At 44.6% G+C, this 13,973-nt stretch overlaps 1 protein-coding gene across 1 annotated transcript in view; it reads right to left on the bottom strand.

The window, feature by feature from the left end:
* LOC119124462 (zinc finger protein 638-like) overlaps positions 1-12,980 on the bottom strand; it is a 168,940-nt gene extending 155,960 nt beyond the window's left edge. The window contains exon 1 of the mRNA XM_037254471.1: positions 12,899-12,980. The gene's annotated coding sequence lies outside the window, so the exon portion shown is untranslated. The remainder of the gene's footprint in view (positions 1-12,898) is intronic.
* Positions 12,981-13,973: the final 993 nt, after the last annotated feature.

The raw sequence follows: 13,973 nt of genomic DNA, 5'->3' as shown, positions 1-13,973 counted from the left end.
TCTTTTCGCCGCTTAAAGCCTCTTGAAAACCTGTTGCGCAACAGTCTCTTGGAACAATATCTTGAATACACTTGAACTTAACCTGAGCTAACTGTCCAGCTCAAAGCTAACTATTTGATTTCAGTTCATTTTACTCTTGATCTTTACTGAACTCCTGGACCTTATTTAACAAGTTGAATCTTGAATTTTACTATTTGAATGTGGAGTCGTAAAACTCCAATGTTTGTTATTTTTGAGGTGTGTTAATTAAAGATGAATGTAAATTGTTTATTTTTCTACTTTGGATGATTTTCATATCAAAAGATTAATTGAATGATTAGGTTTCTTTAATTCATGGAATGAATTGTTCTATAAATTGTAGCATTTAATGCAGATAATTGTTTTTATAACACTCACTTTTAAGAATTTTGGCTAATTGCATGTTTTTTAACTCTTTGTATTCCAGCAAGGAGAATACTCATCATTGACATTAATAACGCAGGATCATGTCGGCGAGTATTCTCATCAACTTATTTTTATTTTATGAATGGGTAGATAAGAAATCCGGACCTCTCCACTTAAAATCAAGTCTATAGAGCATTGTAGTGGTTAACTCTAACTACTTGATGGCAGAGCTGCTCTTGCGGGCTCATAAAGAGGTGACGTAAACTATAACCCCATGCCACAAGGAGAATGTAGTTGTAGAGTTATAGAGTGAGCGAAAATGGTGAAACGGAAGCGATCGGCTTTTACATAGCTTAAAACTGAGCAAACTATTGCTCTTCGTGATAGCGGTAGAGCAAAGCGGTAGAGCAAAACGATGGAGCAAATTTAGAGGAAATGGCTAGGAGTACACGACAGACACAGACGTCCGCATCACAAGCCATGTAGTGTGTGCTTTGTGCCACAGGTTGAATGAATCACCGTCATTCTGATGCGGGATACAGTGACGCACAAATACATCCCTTCTAAATAGCAAAACACGCACACTAATTTTAAGCACCACGCAAACATTTCTGTGAATAGCCAAAAATGTGTAAATAGCTTGTCAAATTTGAAAGTGTTGCTGTTTGCACACGTATAAATAAATAAATAAATAAATAAATAAAAAACAAATATGTAAATAAATGTCTTTGCCATCAAAAACATTTTCATTATTGTTCATGTTTTATAGAAGGGAAGAAGAGGGTTCAATCTTTCATTCGGTACCACACGTGTATTTATAGCCATAGCACACAATGTTCTGTAGGTTTTACAAAATGAGTAAAAATGCTCAAAATCGGCTGGAATTTTAGAGGTTATTTTTTCTGCGAAAGCTTGGCATTCAAAGAGTTAATTGCCCCTGTTTTAGGTCTTTTTTTTGTCTGCAACAATTTGATGGCGAGCTACCCACCCACTGCTGCAAAGTGGTATTGGTGAACTGAGATACAACAAAGAACATCCTCAGAGATTATACTGATTTTTTCTTCACGTTTTTTTTTAATCATATCTGATTGTCATGGGCAATTCCCATACTATAAATTTAAAACATACATATAGACCTATGTTTTCAATACATAATTTTTTGCAACTTCTCTCTGATGTCCTGTACAGTTATTCACACTTCGTGGCTCCATCGCCAAACCTACTCTGTTTGCCAGCATTGTTAAAGTAAACGGCAACATTTGCCAGTGGTCAGTCCTATTAGGCCTAGCCTGCTAGCCTCGCTCACACCGGGTGCAGAATGGCTGCGGCGCGGTAGTGCGCCGCACTTCACTAGGAATAGAAAGCATTGGAAAGCATGATCAACTTTATAGACACATAAGTAATGGGTCCAAGCACTAAAGCAACGCTGTCACCAATGTTATATTGATCGGATTTGCGTATTGATAAGAGTGTGGAGAGAAAAGAATTTCACGAATGGTTGTCTGTCATGCGACGCATCAGGTCTTACATGCGACGAACTTCCAAATCTCCCGCCCCACACACTCTAAATATATTTAACAAATCATCGCGAGTGTATTCAAATGCCTCCAAGGACTTTTGAAAGTCAACATTGTGCAAAGGTGACAGTCAGTGGGCTGTTCTTCATTACTTTGCGTCACGGGTTCAAATCCCGCGTATAACTTCTATTTGTTATTTTATTTTTTTTAGTGTTTGCTATTTCTTGCAGTCAGTCGGAAATGTAAATGAGACGTTACGTTCAACATTTTTATTGAGAATTAGAACAGTTTTGCAATCAGGCAAGTTCCATGTCGCTTGTGATGAATCTGCAGTCGCGAAAGACACAGGGATGAGTATCTTCCGCGGATCCGCGGATTTCCGTATTTTTTTCCGTCGGGAGTATCATTTTCGTGAATCGTATTGATCCGTTGAGAAATTTGTTTTTATATGGGGGGGGCCTGTGGGCCCTGTGGCCCCCAATAGGGGCCTGTGGCCCCTGGCCCACTGCGGCCCCCCCAGTGGGGCATGCAGCCCCCAGACCCCGGCTACTTTTCAGAGTTTTATTTCATTCGCCGTTCTCATCCCTGAAGACAAGACTGCGCAACTCGCTTTACCCTAACAAGCGTAACTCGAGACGGGGAGCAAGATAACATGGGAGAAAGTTGACATGTAACACAGGTGTGAGCAAGGCGTTACACCTGCTTCACGCTACTCTACACCCGAAAACAGTGCGTCTCCACAGCCATTGCACAGGAGCCCCTCCTCACCTTGCTAGCAATGTCATGTTACAGCAACTGTCGCTTGCACGCACTGCACGCACACACTAACAAAAACAATGGAGAGTGTGATTGATTGTTGTACCTGGTGCTTGGTTTGTGGCTGTTGTAGCCCGATTCTAAATGGTGACAAATATTTTGTGTGAAGAATGGAGCTTCGAGCCATATTTAACAGACAGTGTTGTACTTGAACGCGTTCAAAGAACGAAAATTCAGAACTCATATTCTCACTCATATGTTCATATTTTGGATGAACGTGAACTCAATGTAGCGCATTTTTGCTCCATTAACGATTTTGTGAAGGGCATTTTACTTATGTTCAAGGATGCCACGTTATCTCTTCTTTAACTTCAAAACAAAACCCCGCTAAACACACTGTAAACAAGGCAGGGGGGAAAGGATTTGGCAACCCCGGCCACAAACAGTCACACAGCACGTGTTATCAAAATTAAACGAAAGCAAGATGATAGACGCTCCATTCGATATAAACGTGATGTGACGAGCATCCCCACTCGCCCTTTCTTGTAAAGCGGCAACAATGAGGTATCATCCATGCATACATGTACAGGACTATCTCCGAAAATTAGAATATTGTGATAAAGTTCTTTATTTTCTGTAATGCAATTAAAAAAACAAAAATGTCATACATTCTGGATTCATTACAAATCAACTGAAATATCGCAAGCCTTTTGTTATTTTAATATTGCTGATTATGGCTTACAACTTAAGAAAACTCCATCCATCCATCCATCCATCTTCTTCCGCTTATCCGGGGTCGGGTCGCGGGGGCAGCAGCTTCAGGAGGGACTCCCAGACTTCCCTCTCTCCAGCCACTTCATCCAGCTCATCCCGGGGGATCCCAAGGCGTTCCCAGGCCAGCTGAGAGACGTAGTCTCTCCAGCGCGTCCAGGGTCGTCCCCGGGGTCTCCTACCGGTGGGACATGCCCGGAACACTTCCCCAGGGAGGCGTCCAGGAGGCATCCTGATGAGATGCCCGAGCCACCTTATCTGGCTCCTCTCAACGTGGAGGAGTAGCGACTCTACTCCGAGTCTCTCCCGGATGACCGAGCTTCTCACCCTATCTCTAAGGGAGAGCCCGGACATCCTGCGGAGAAAACTCATTTCGGCCGCTTGTATCCGGGATCTCGTTCTTTCGTTCACGACCCATAGCTCTTGACCATAGGTGAGGGTAGGAGCGTAAATCGACCGGTAAATTGAGAGCTTTGCCTTTTGGCTCAGCTCTCTCCGAGTCCGCATTACTGCCGACGCTGCACCGATCCGCCTGTCGATCTCGCGCTCCATCCTCCCCTCACTCGTGAACAAGACCCCAAGATACTTAAACTCCTCCACTTAGGGCAGGATCTCATCCCCGATCCGGAGAGGGCATTCCACCCTTTTCCGATCGAGGACCATGGACTCGGATTTGGAGGTGTTGACCCTCATCCCGACCGCTTCACACTCGGCTGCGAACCGCTCCAGTGAGAGCTGGAGATCACGGCCTGAAAAAGCCAACAGCACCACGTCGTCTGCAAAAAGCAGAGACGCGATGCTGAGGTCCCCAAACCGGACCCCCTCAACGCCTCGGGTGCGCCTAGAAATTCTGTCCATAAAAATTATGAACAGAAACGGTGACAAAGGGCAGCCTTGGCGGAGTCCCAACCCTCACTGGGAACGAATCCAACTTACTGCCGGAAATGCGGACCAAACTCTGGCATCGGTGATACAGGGACCGAACCGCCCTTATCAGTTGGCTCGGTACCCCATACTCCCGAAGCACCCCCCACAGAACCTCCCGAGGGACACGGTCGAACGCCTTCTCCAAGTCCACAAAACACATGTGGACTGGTTGGGCGAACTCCCATGCACCCTGGTCCACTGTTCCATGGCCAGGACGAAAGCCACACTGCTCCTCCTGAATCCGAGGTTCGACCTCCCGACGGACCCTCCTCTCCAGCACCCCAGAATAGATCTTACCAGGGAGGCTGAGGAGTGTAATTCCCTTGTAATTGGAACACCTAACCCTAACCCTCCGGTCCCCCTTCTTAAAGAGGGGAACCACCACCCCAGTCTGCCAATCCAGAGGCACTGTCCCCAATGTCCACGCAATGTTGTAGAGGCGTGTCAGCCATGAAGCCCCACAACATCCAGAGCCCTTAAGAACTCCGGGTGGATCTCATCCATCCCCGGGGCCTTGCCAACGAGGAGTTTTTTAACTACCTCAGTGACTTCGACCCCAGAGATTGGAGAGTCTGCCTCAGGCGTGTAGGTGGAATTGAGGAGGTCTTCGAAGTATTCTCCCCACCGACACACGACGTCCCGAGTCGAGGTCAGCAGCACGCCATCCCCACTGTAAACAGTGTTGACGTTGCACTGCTTCCCCCTCCTGAGACGCCGGATGGTGGACCAGAATTTCCTCGAAGCCGTCCGGAAGTCATTCTCCATGGCCTCGCCAAACTCCTCCCACGCCCGGGTTTTTGCCTCAGCAACCACCGAAGCCGCGTTCCGCTTGGCCATCCGGTACCTGTCAGCTGCCTCCGGAGTCCCGCAGGCCAAAACGGCCCGATAGGACTCCTTCTTCAGCTTGACGGCATCCCTTACCGCTGGTGTCCACCAGCGGGTTCGGGGATTGCCGCCACGACAGGCACCAATGACCTTACGGCGACAGCTCCGGTCGGCCGCCTCAACAATGGAGGGGCGGAACAAGGTCCACTCGGACTCAATGTCCCCCGCCTCCCCCGGGACGTGGGAAACGCTCCGCCGGAGGTGGGAGTTGAAGCTCTTCCTGACAGGGGATTCTGTCAGACTTTCCCAGCAGACCCTCACAGAGCGTTTGGGTCTTCCAGGTCGGACGGGCATCTTCCCCCACCATCGGCGCCAACCCACCACCAGGTGGTGATCAGTTGACAGCTCCGTCCCTCTCTTCGCCCGAGTGTCCAAAACATGCGGCCGCAAATCCGATGACACGATTACAAAGTCGATCATCGAACTGCGGCCTAGGGTGTCCTGGTGCCAAGTACACACATGGACACCCTTATGTTTGAACATGGTGTTCATTATAGAAAATCCGTGTCGAGCACAAAAGTCCAATAATAGAACACCGCTCGGGTTCAGATCGGGGGGGCCGTTCCTCCCAATCACGCCCTTCCAGGTCTCACTGTCATTGCCCACGTGAGCATTGAAGTCACCCAGTAGAACGATGGAGTCCCCAGAAGGAGCGCTCTCCAGCACTTCCTCCAGGGACCCCAAGAAGGGTAGGTACTCTGAGCTGCCATTTGGTGCATAGACACAAAAACAGTCAGGACCCGTCCCCCCACCCGAAGGCGGAGGGAGGCTACCCTCTCGTTCATCGGGGTGAACCCCAATGTGCAGGCGCCCAGCCGGGGGGCAATAAGTATATCCACACCTGCTCGACGCCTCTCACCGTGGGCAACTCCAGAGTGGAAGAGAGTCCAGCCCCTCTCGAGAGGGCTTGCACCGGAACCCAAACTGTGCGTGGAGGAAAGTCCGACTATGTCTAGTCGAAACTTTTCTGCCTCGCACACCAGCTCAGGCTAGTTTCCAGCCAGAGGTGACATTCCATGTCCCAAGAGCCAGCTTCTGCAGCCGGGGATCGGACCGCCAAGGTCGCCGCCTTTAGCCGCCGCCCAGCTTACACTGCACCCGACCCCTTTGGCCCCTCCCACAGGTGGTGAGCCCATGGGAAGGGGGACCCACGTTTCCTTTTTGGGCTGGGCCCGGCCGGGCCCCATGGGCGAAGGCCCGGCCACCAGACGCTCGCCTTCGAGCCCCGCCTCAGGCCTGGCTCCAGAGGGGGGCCCCGGTGACCCGCGTCCGGGCGAGGGAAAACGAAATCCATTTGTTTTATTCATCATAAGGGGCTAGTGTGAGCCGTGCTTTGTCTGGCCCCTCACCTAGGACCCGTTTGCCATGGGTGACCCTACCAGGGGCGTGAAGCCCCAGACAACATGGCTCCTAGGATCATAGGGGCACGCAAACCCCTCCACCACGATAAGGTGACGACTCACGGAGGCGCTTAAGAAAACTCAAATATCCTATCTTAAAATATTTGAATATTTCCTCAGACGGAGCAAAACAAAAAAAACGTTATAACAGCAAAACAAAATCAAACATTTGAAAATGTCTATTGATGCACTCAGTACTTGGTTGGGAATCCTTTTGCACAGATTACTGCATCAATGCGGCGTGGCATGGACGCAATCAGCCTGTGGCATTGCTGAGTTGTTATGGATGCTCAGGATGCTTCAATAGAGGCTTTGCAGCTGACGTCATCAAGCTACCCACATTAGCTTGGCGGCCATGTTGGCGGTCAACTTTTCAGTGCCGGTCAACGACTCACACACGCTTTCTTGTTATATCTGCTGCTATTTGAGCTTAAAAATGCCGGATACCTGCTGTGCTGTTGGATGTAGCAATAGACGAGGCGATAAACCAAATCTTAGCTTCTATAGATTTCCGGCGAACATGAAAAAACGTGATAAATGGATCGCGGATATTCGTCGTGAACGATGGAAACCTACGATTTACACAAGGATATGCAATGAGGACTTCATATCAGGTATGTAAACAAACTATTCACCCCTGATTTGTTTCACAAAATGTGAAATAATACAATATGGGATGATACAAATATGATTGTTGAAAATGCTGGGTGCATTTTTAGAAAGGCAGCAAGAGCAGCAAGGCAGGGAATGGGATGATTTCTTCAGTTCACCCCCCCGTTTTTATTTTGTGTTTATTTTTTCATGATGCTTGAAAACGTTATCAATGTAAATATTGAATTATATTTATTGGTTAAGTTTTCAAGCCAATCAGATGTGGCATCATGCAAAAATAAACAAATAATAAAAATGGTAGCAACTTGAACAGACAGGTACAGTATCTGAATGATTTCACTCTATTCAGTTTTTTAATATGTCAGGTTATGAAATGCCATTACAAAACAAATCGACGAGGTAATTATAAATATCTGGATATGAGCGTTCAGGCAGGTCGGCTGTTGCAAAATGCTCGGGCGATTTTAGCATGCTTCTCGGTAAAAGGTACGGATCCGTTGTGCCAACAAGGTTCAACTTCTCTCTGTGACGTTTCTTGGAGTCTTCATCCAAATGCCTAACTTCGTTGGATAGCAAATCAGCCATAATTCGGAAGAAATCGGTGAAAACGTAGCGCAGAAATCAGACAATCCATACAAACACGTAGGAACGAGCTGACGAGTTGACCGCCAAGATGGCGGCATAACACAAAATCACGTGATAAAACCACGTGACTGCAAAGCCTCTATAGCGGCCTTTAGCTCATTTGCATTGTTGGGTCTGGTGTCTTTCAGCTTCTTCTTCACAATACCCCACAAATTCTCTATCGGGTTCAGGTCAGGGGAATTGGCTGGCCAATTGAGGACAGTAATGCTATGGTCAGTACACCATTTACTGGTGGTTTTGGCACTGTGGGCAGGTGCCAGATCATGCTGGAAAATGAAATAATCATCTCCATAGAGCTTTTCAGCAGACGGAAGCATGTAGTGCTCTGAAATCTGCATTTACTCTGGACTTGATGAAACACAGTGGACCAACACCAGCAGCTGACATGGCTCCCCAAACCATCGCTGACTGTGGGAACTTCACACTGGATTTCAAGCAACTTGGATTTTGCTCCTCTCCAGCCTTTTCTCCAGACTCTGGCGCCTTGACTTCCAAATGAAATACAAAACTTGCTTTCGTCTGAAAAGAGTACTGGACCACTCTGCAACTGTCCAGTGCTTCTTTTCCATAGCCCAAGTCAGACGCTTCTTCCGTTGTCTTGAGTTCAGAAGTGGCTTGACCATGGGAATACGGCTATTGTAGGCCATTTCCCGGACACGTCTGTGAACAGTGGCTTTTGATAGCTGGACTCCAGCTTCAGTCCACTGTCTTTAAAGCGCCCCCAAATTCTAGAAGTGACTCTTCTTCACAATGCTGTTAAGGCTGCGGTCATCTCTCTTGGTTGTGCAGCGTTTCCTGCCACATTTCCCCCTTCCAACAGATTTTTGTGGATGTGCTTTGAAACTGCACTCTGTGAACAGCTTGCTCTGAGAAATTTCTTTTTATGTCTTATCCTCCTGATGGAGGGAGTCAATGATGGTCCTCTGGGCAGCAGTCAGATCAGCAGTCTTCCCCATACTTGTGATTTAGTTTACTGAACCAAGCTGAGTGTTTTTCAAAGCTCAGGAAGCCCTTGCAGGTGTTTCGAGTTGATTAGACGATTCAAGTGATTAGTTGAATACCCTACTAGTATACTTATTCATGATATTCCAATATTTTGAGATAGAATATTTGAGTTTTCTTAAGCTGTATGCCATAATCAGCAATAATAAAATAATAAAAGGCTTGCAATATTTCAGTTGATTTGTAATGAATCCAGAATGTATGACATTTTTGGTTTTTTACTTGCATTACAGAAAATAAAGAACTTTATCACAATATTCTAATTTTCTGAGACAGTCCTGTATACAGTGATTGCTACATCGCGGTTCGATTATCGTGCCTTCAGTACATCGCGTACATTCACAAATTTAAAATAAACCTTCTGAATTGAGGAATTATGGCACTAAAGATGCCCACACGCCAGCAGAAGGCAGGGAGTGTCCACACAATTGCAGTACGTACACTTGTACCTTTTAATAAAAAAGTTATTATAATAGAGTTCTAAAAACATATTTACAGTAGCTATGTATACTTTAGCTACATGTACATATGTCTCTCACACACACACACACACACACACGTATCATATTTATATTTATATTTATATTATTTATACATTATTTTCTGTATGTCATTTATATTGTATTTACATGTTTAAAACTATTACCGTATTTTTCGGACTAAAAGTCAAATTAGACATAAAATGCACAATAACGTGGAAAAAAAAAAAAGTCGCTCCGGAGTATAAGTCGCATTTTGGGGGAAATTTGTTTGACAAAATCCAACACCAAGAACAGACTTGAACGAGCAACAACAGGCTAAACGATAGGTATGCTAACGTGACATAAACACAAACAGCTGAGAACGGGCCTGATGTAACATTCAGAGTTATTCAAATAACTATTACATAAATAACACGTTTATAAAACCATCTGTCACTCCAATTCATCAAATCCATCGATCGTCCTTTAAGTCAACAATGCCGATAGGTATGCTAACGTGACATTAACACAAACGAAGAGCTGAGAACGGGCCTGATGTAACATTCAGAGTTATTCAAATAACTATTACATAAATAACACGTTTATAAAACCATCTGTGTCACTCCAATTCATCAAATCCATCGATCGTCCTTTATGTCAACAATGCCGGCCGGGTGCTCGCCGCTGACAGCGGTTGCACTTCAAAATATTCCACAGGCCCATATAACGATATATAAATTACAGTGGAGCCTCGGTTTTCGAACGTCCCGGTTCTCGAACAAATCGGTATTCGAACAAAAAATTCGAGATTTTTTTGCTTCGGATGTCAGACGAAATTCGGTTGTCGAACCTCGCGAGATGAGCCGAGAGGACCCGCATGCCAACTGACTCCATTCGTTATTACGTTCTCGTTACTCTGAGGATTGCATCAACTCTAATCATGCCTCCAAAGGAAGCAAGTGGGAGCAGTAAAGCCATCCTAAAACACAAAGATGCTCCTAAAGCAATGTGACACTGAGCGCCCGGCGCGCTGCGGTTGCGCGATCGGACCAAATTAAGCCCCCTGCGCAGAGGTCCACTTAAATTTTGGAAAGTACATTAGGACTTTAAAATATTTTCTAAATTTTAGCGACCGCTCTGTCACAATAATGCGACCAGCGCGGTGCAGTTGCGCGGTCGGCGACGCGCTACGGTTGCGCATTCGGCGGTGCGCTGCAGTTGCGCGATTGGACAAAAATGCGCAAATGAAAAAAATGCTTAAAAGAGGCGAGGTTTTTTTGGCTTGGAACGGAGTACCGTATTTTCCACCCTAAAAGGCGCACCTAAAAACCTAACATTTTCTCAAAAGCCGACAGTGCGCCTTATAGTCCAGTGTGCTTTATATATGGATCAATTGATGAATTTGTTGATCCATACTGGTTGTACACAGTGCTCTGCCAAAATGTTTCAGTACCTTTTAGTACGACTAGTAAATTACAAGGTCGCATCGCTTCCCAACATTACGGCAACTGTAGTCAGGGGGCGTCACCGAATAGCTGTTGTACCCGCGAGGCTATTTCATTTAAAAATAGGCTGCTCCGTTAATGTTTCGAGTAAATTTACGGATTGATATGGAAGGGAAACATAGGTAAGCAGTACCAATGTGTTAGATCGAACTTTAGTCAGTTCCGATCATTTTATAGGAGATCGTTTGAGAAACGCGATTGTTTACACTTTGCTGAGGCTCATGGGAGATTGCGAGCTGAGGCTCATGGGACTTTGCGGATGGCTAATGCTATAACGATAGCTGCTATACGTACCAGGCTATTTCATGTCAAAATAGGCTGCTCTGTTAATGTTTCGAGTAAATCTACGGATCGATATGGAAGGGAAACATAGGTAAGTAGTACCAATGCGTTAGATCGAACTTTAATCAGTTCCGATAATTTTATAGGAGATCGTTTGAGAAACGCGATTGTTTACACTTTGCTGAGGCTCATGGGAGATTGCGTGCTGAGGCTCATGGGACTTTGCGGATGGCTAATGCTATAACGATAGCTGCTATATGTACCAGGCTATTTCATATCAAAATAGGCTGCTCTGTTAATGTTTCGAGTAAATCTACGGATCGATATGGAAGGGAAACATAGGTAAGTAGTACCAATGCGTTAGATCGAACTTTAGTCAGTTCCGATCATTTTATAGGAGATCGTTTGAGAAACGCGGTCGTTTACACTTTGCTGAGGCTCATGGGAGATTGCGAGCTGAGGCTCGTGGGACTTTGCGGATGGCTAATGCTATAACAATAGCTGCTATACGTACCAGGCTATTTCATGTCAAAATAGGCTGCTCTGTTAATGTTTCGAGTAAATCTACGGATCGATATGGAAGGGAAACATAGGTAAGTAGTACCAATGCGTTTGATCGAACTTTAGTCAGTTCCGATCATTTTATAGGAGATCGTTTGAGAAACGCGATTGTTTACACTTTGCTGAGGCTCATGGGAGATTGCGAGCTGAGGCTCGTGGGACTTTGCGGATGGCTAATGCTATAACGATAGCTGCTATACGTACCAGGCTATTTCATGTCAAAATAGGCTGCTCTGTTAATGTTTCGAGTAAATCTATGGATCGATATGGAAGGGAAACATAGGTAAGTAGTACCAATGCGTTAGATCGAACTTTAGTCAGTTCCGATCATTTTATAGGAGATCGTTTGAGAAACGCGATTGTTTACAGAGGGCTCGTTGGTTATTGGCTAGTGGACCCTAGTCAACCTCAGTTTGTTGCAGTATAGCTTCTATTTTATGCGCCTTATAATCCGGTGCGCCTTATATATGGACAAAGTTTTAAAATGGGCCGTTCATTGAAGGTGCGCCTTATAATCCGGTGCGCCTTTTAGGGCGGAAAATACGGTAATTTCTTTCCATTATTTGTAATGGGAAAATATGATTCGGAATTCGAACGATTCACTTCTCGAACAGCCTTCTGGAACGGATTGTGTTAAAAAACCGAGGCTCCACTATATATATATATATATTTTTTTTTTTTTTTTATTTTTTTTTTTTTTTTTCTGGGCGCCTAGTGTTTGTGTGTGCGAATGTGTGCTGGACTCTACACCAGAGTGCCCGAGCCTAAAGAATCCTCGCTGCTTGGCGGATAATTAGTTACATGCAAATTAAAATAAAAGTAAGCCGCAACAGCCATCTTTATTTTTTTTTATGGTTGTCTTTGCGGCAGCGTCGTGAATTATTTCAAACTGATCGGTAAATTCAGGAGCATGTTTTATGCCCATAACAACGCTTTGTTATTTGGCCCATTAACGTCCTCAGAGATACCGTACATTACGTTAATTTACGGACGGATTGCATCCGTCAAACGCTATTAAAAAGGAGTAGGGAATGTTCGGGGGCGGTTAAAACGTAAAATGACTAGCAAGACTGCACAACAAAGCGTCCATTAACTACGAACTCGGTGGGCATAGGTTTTAGACATCGATTCAGTGGAATTTTACACACACTTGAGACAATTCAGTGTCCACAAATATAGCGTTAAAATACCTTTTTGGATTGAAGGATGCCATAGATGGTTGACGACTTGACGTTACCAATTGGGAAATAGCCGTTTAAAACCGTAACACCATCCTCTTACTCGTCTTGTGGTCCGTCTTCTTTTTTTGTTTCGTTAAATGGCGGTTGGTAACCAGCTTTTACGGAGCATTACCGCCACTATCTGGACTGGAGTGTGAACCAAGTGTTTCCCTCCCCTAAATACTAACGGAGCATAACAACGGCATTGTTGCTCGTGAAGGAATGGGGTTAAGAAACAAAAAATCCTGCCTAGCTACAAAAACACATATGCTCACACCTCATTGAATAACGTACATATGCAGACAAGTATATTCACATATTGCATCAATAAAAGAAACATTTTAAGCATATTATTATACCTGCACACCTAATCAATAAAGAAGACATAACTAGAACTTTTTCTGTGTACTTTGAAAGGCTTTTGATACTGTAAATTATGAAATACTGTTAACAAAACTTGAAAGATATGGGATACAAGGTATGTCACTCACTTGGTTAAACAGTTATTTATCAAACAGGACTCAATATGTGCAACTTATGGACTGTAAATCAAAACTACAGCAGGTAAAGTGTGGGGTTCCTCAGGGCTCAATATTAGGCCCCTTGTTATTTATTTTGTATGTCAATGATATATGCAAGGTCTCCAGGTTACTCAAGGCCGTAGTTTTTGCAGATGACACAAACCTGCTTTGCAGTGGGGAGGACCTGGATCAACTACTGGATACTGTGGGAATTGAAATGGGAAAATTACAGAGTTGGTTTGATACAAATAAACTAACACTAAATTTAAGTAAAACAAAGTATATTATATTTGGAAACCATCCGACCAACACAGACAAAATTCTTACAATAAATAATATAGAAATAGAAAGAGTAAATGAAGTAAAATTTCTTGGAGTGCTTATAGATAATAAATTAAGTTGGAAACCACATATAATGTATATCAAATCAAAAATTTCAAAATCACTAGCAGTATTATATAAAGTAAAAGACCTTATAAATCAGTCATCATTATATTCCTTGTACTGCTCCTTCATACTCCCAT

This window comes from Syngnathus acus, chromosome 1 (genome assembly GCF_901709675.1).
Source record: "Syngnathus acus chromosome 1, fSynAcu1.2, whole genome shotgun sequence".
NCBI lineage: Eukaryota > Metazoa > Chordata > Actinopteri > Syngnathiformes > Syngnathidae > Syngnathus > Syngnathus acus.
This window is presented reverse-complemented; position numbering and strand designations above follow the sequence as displayed.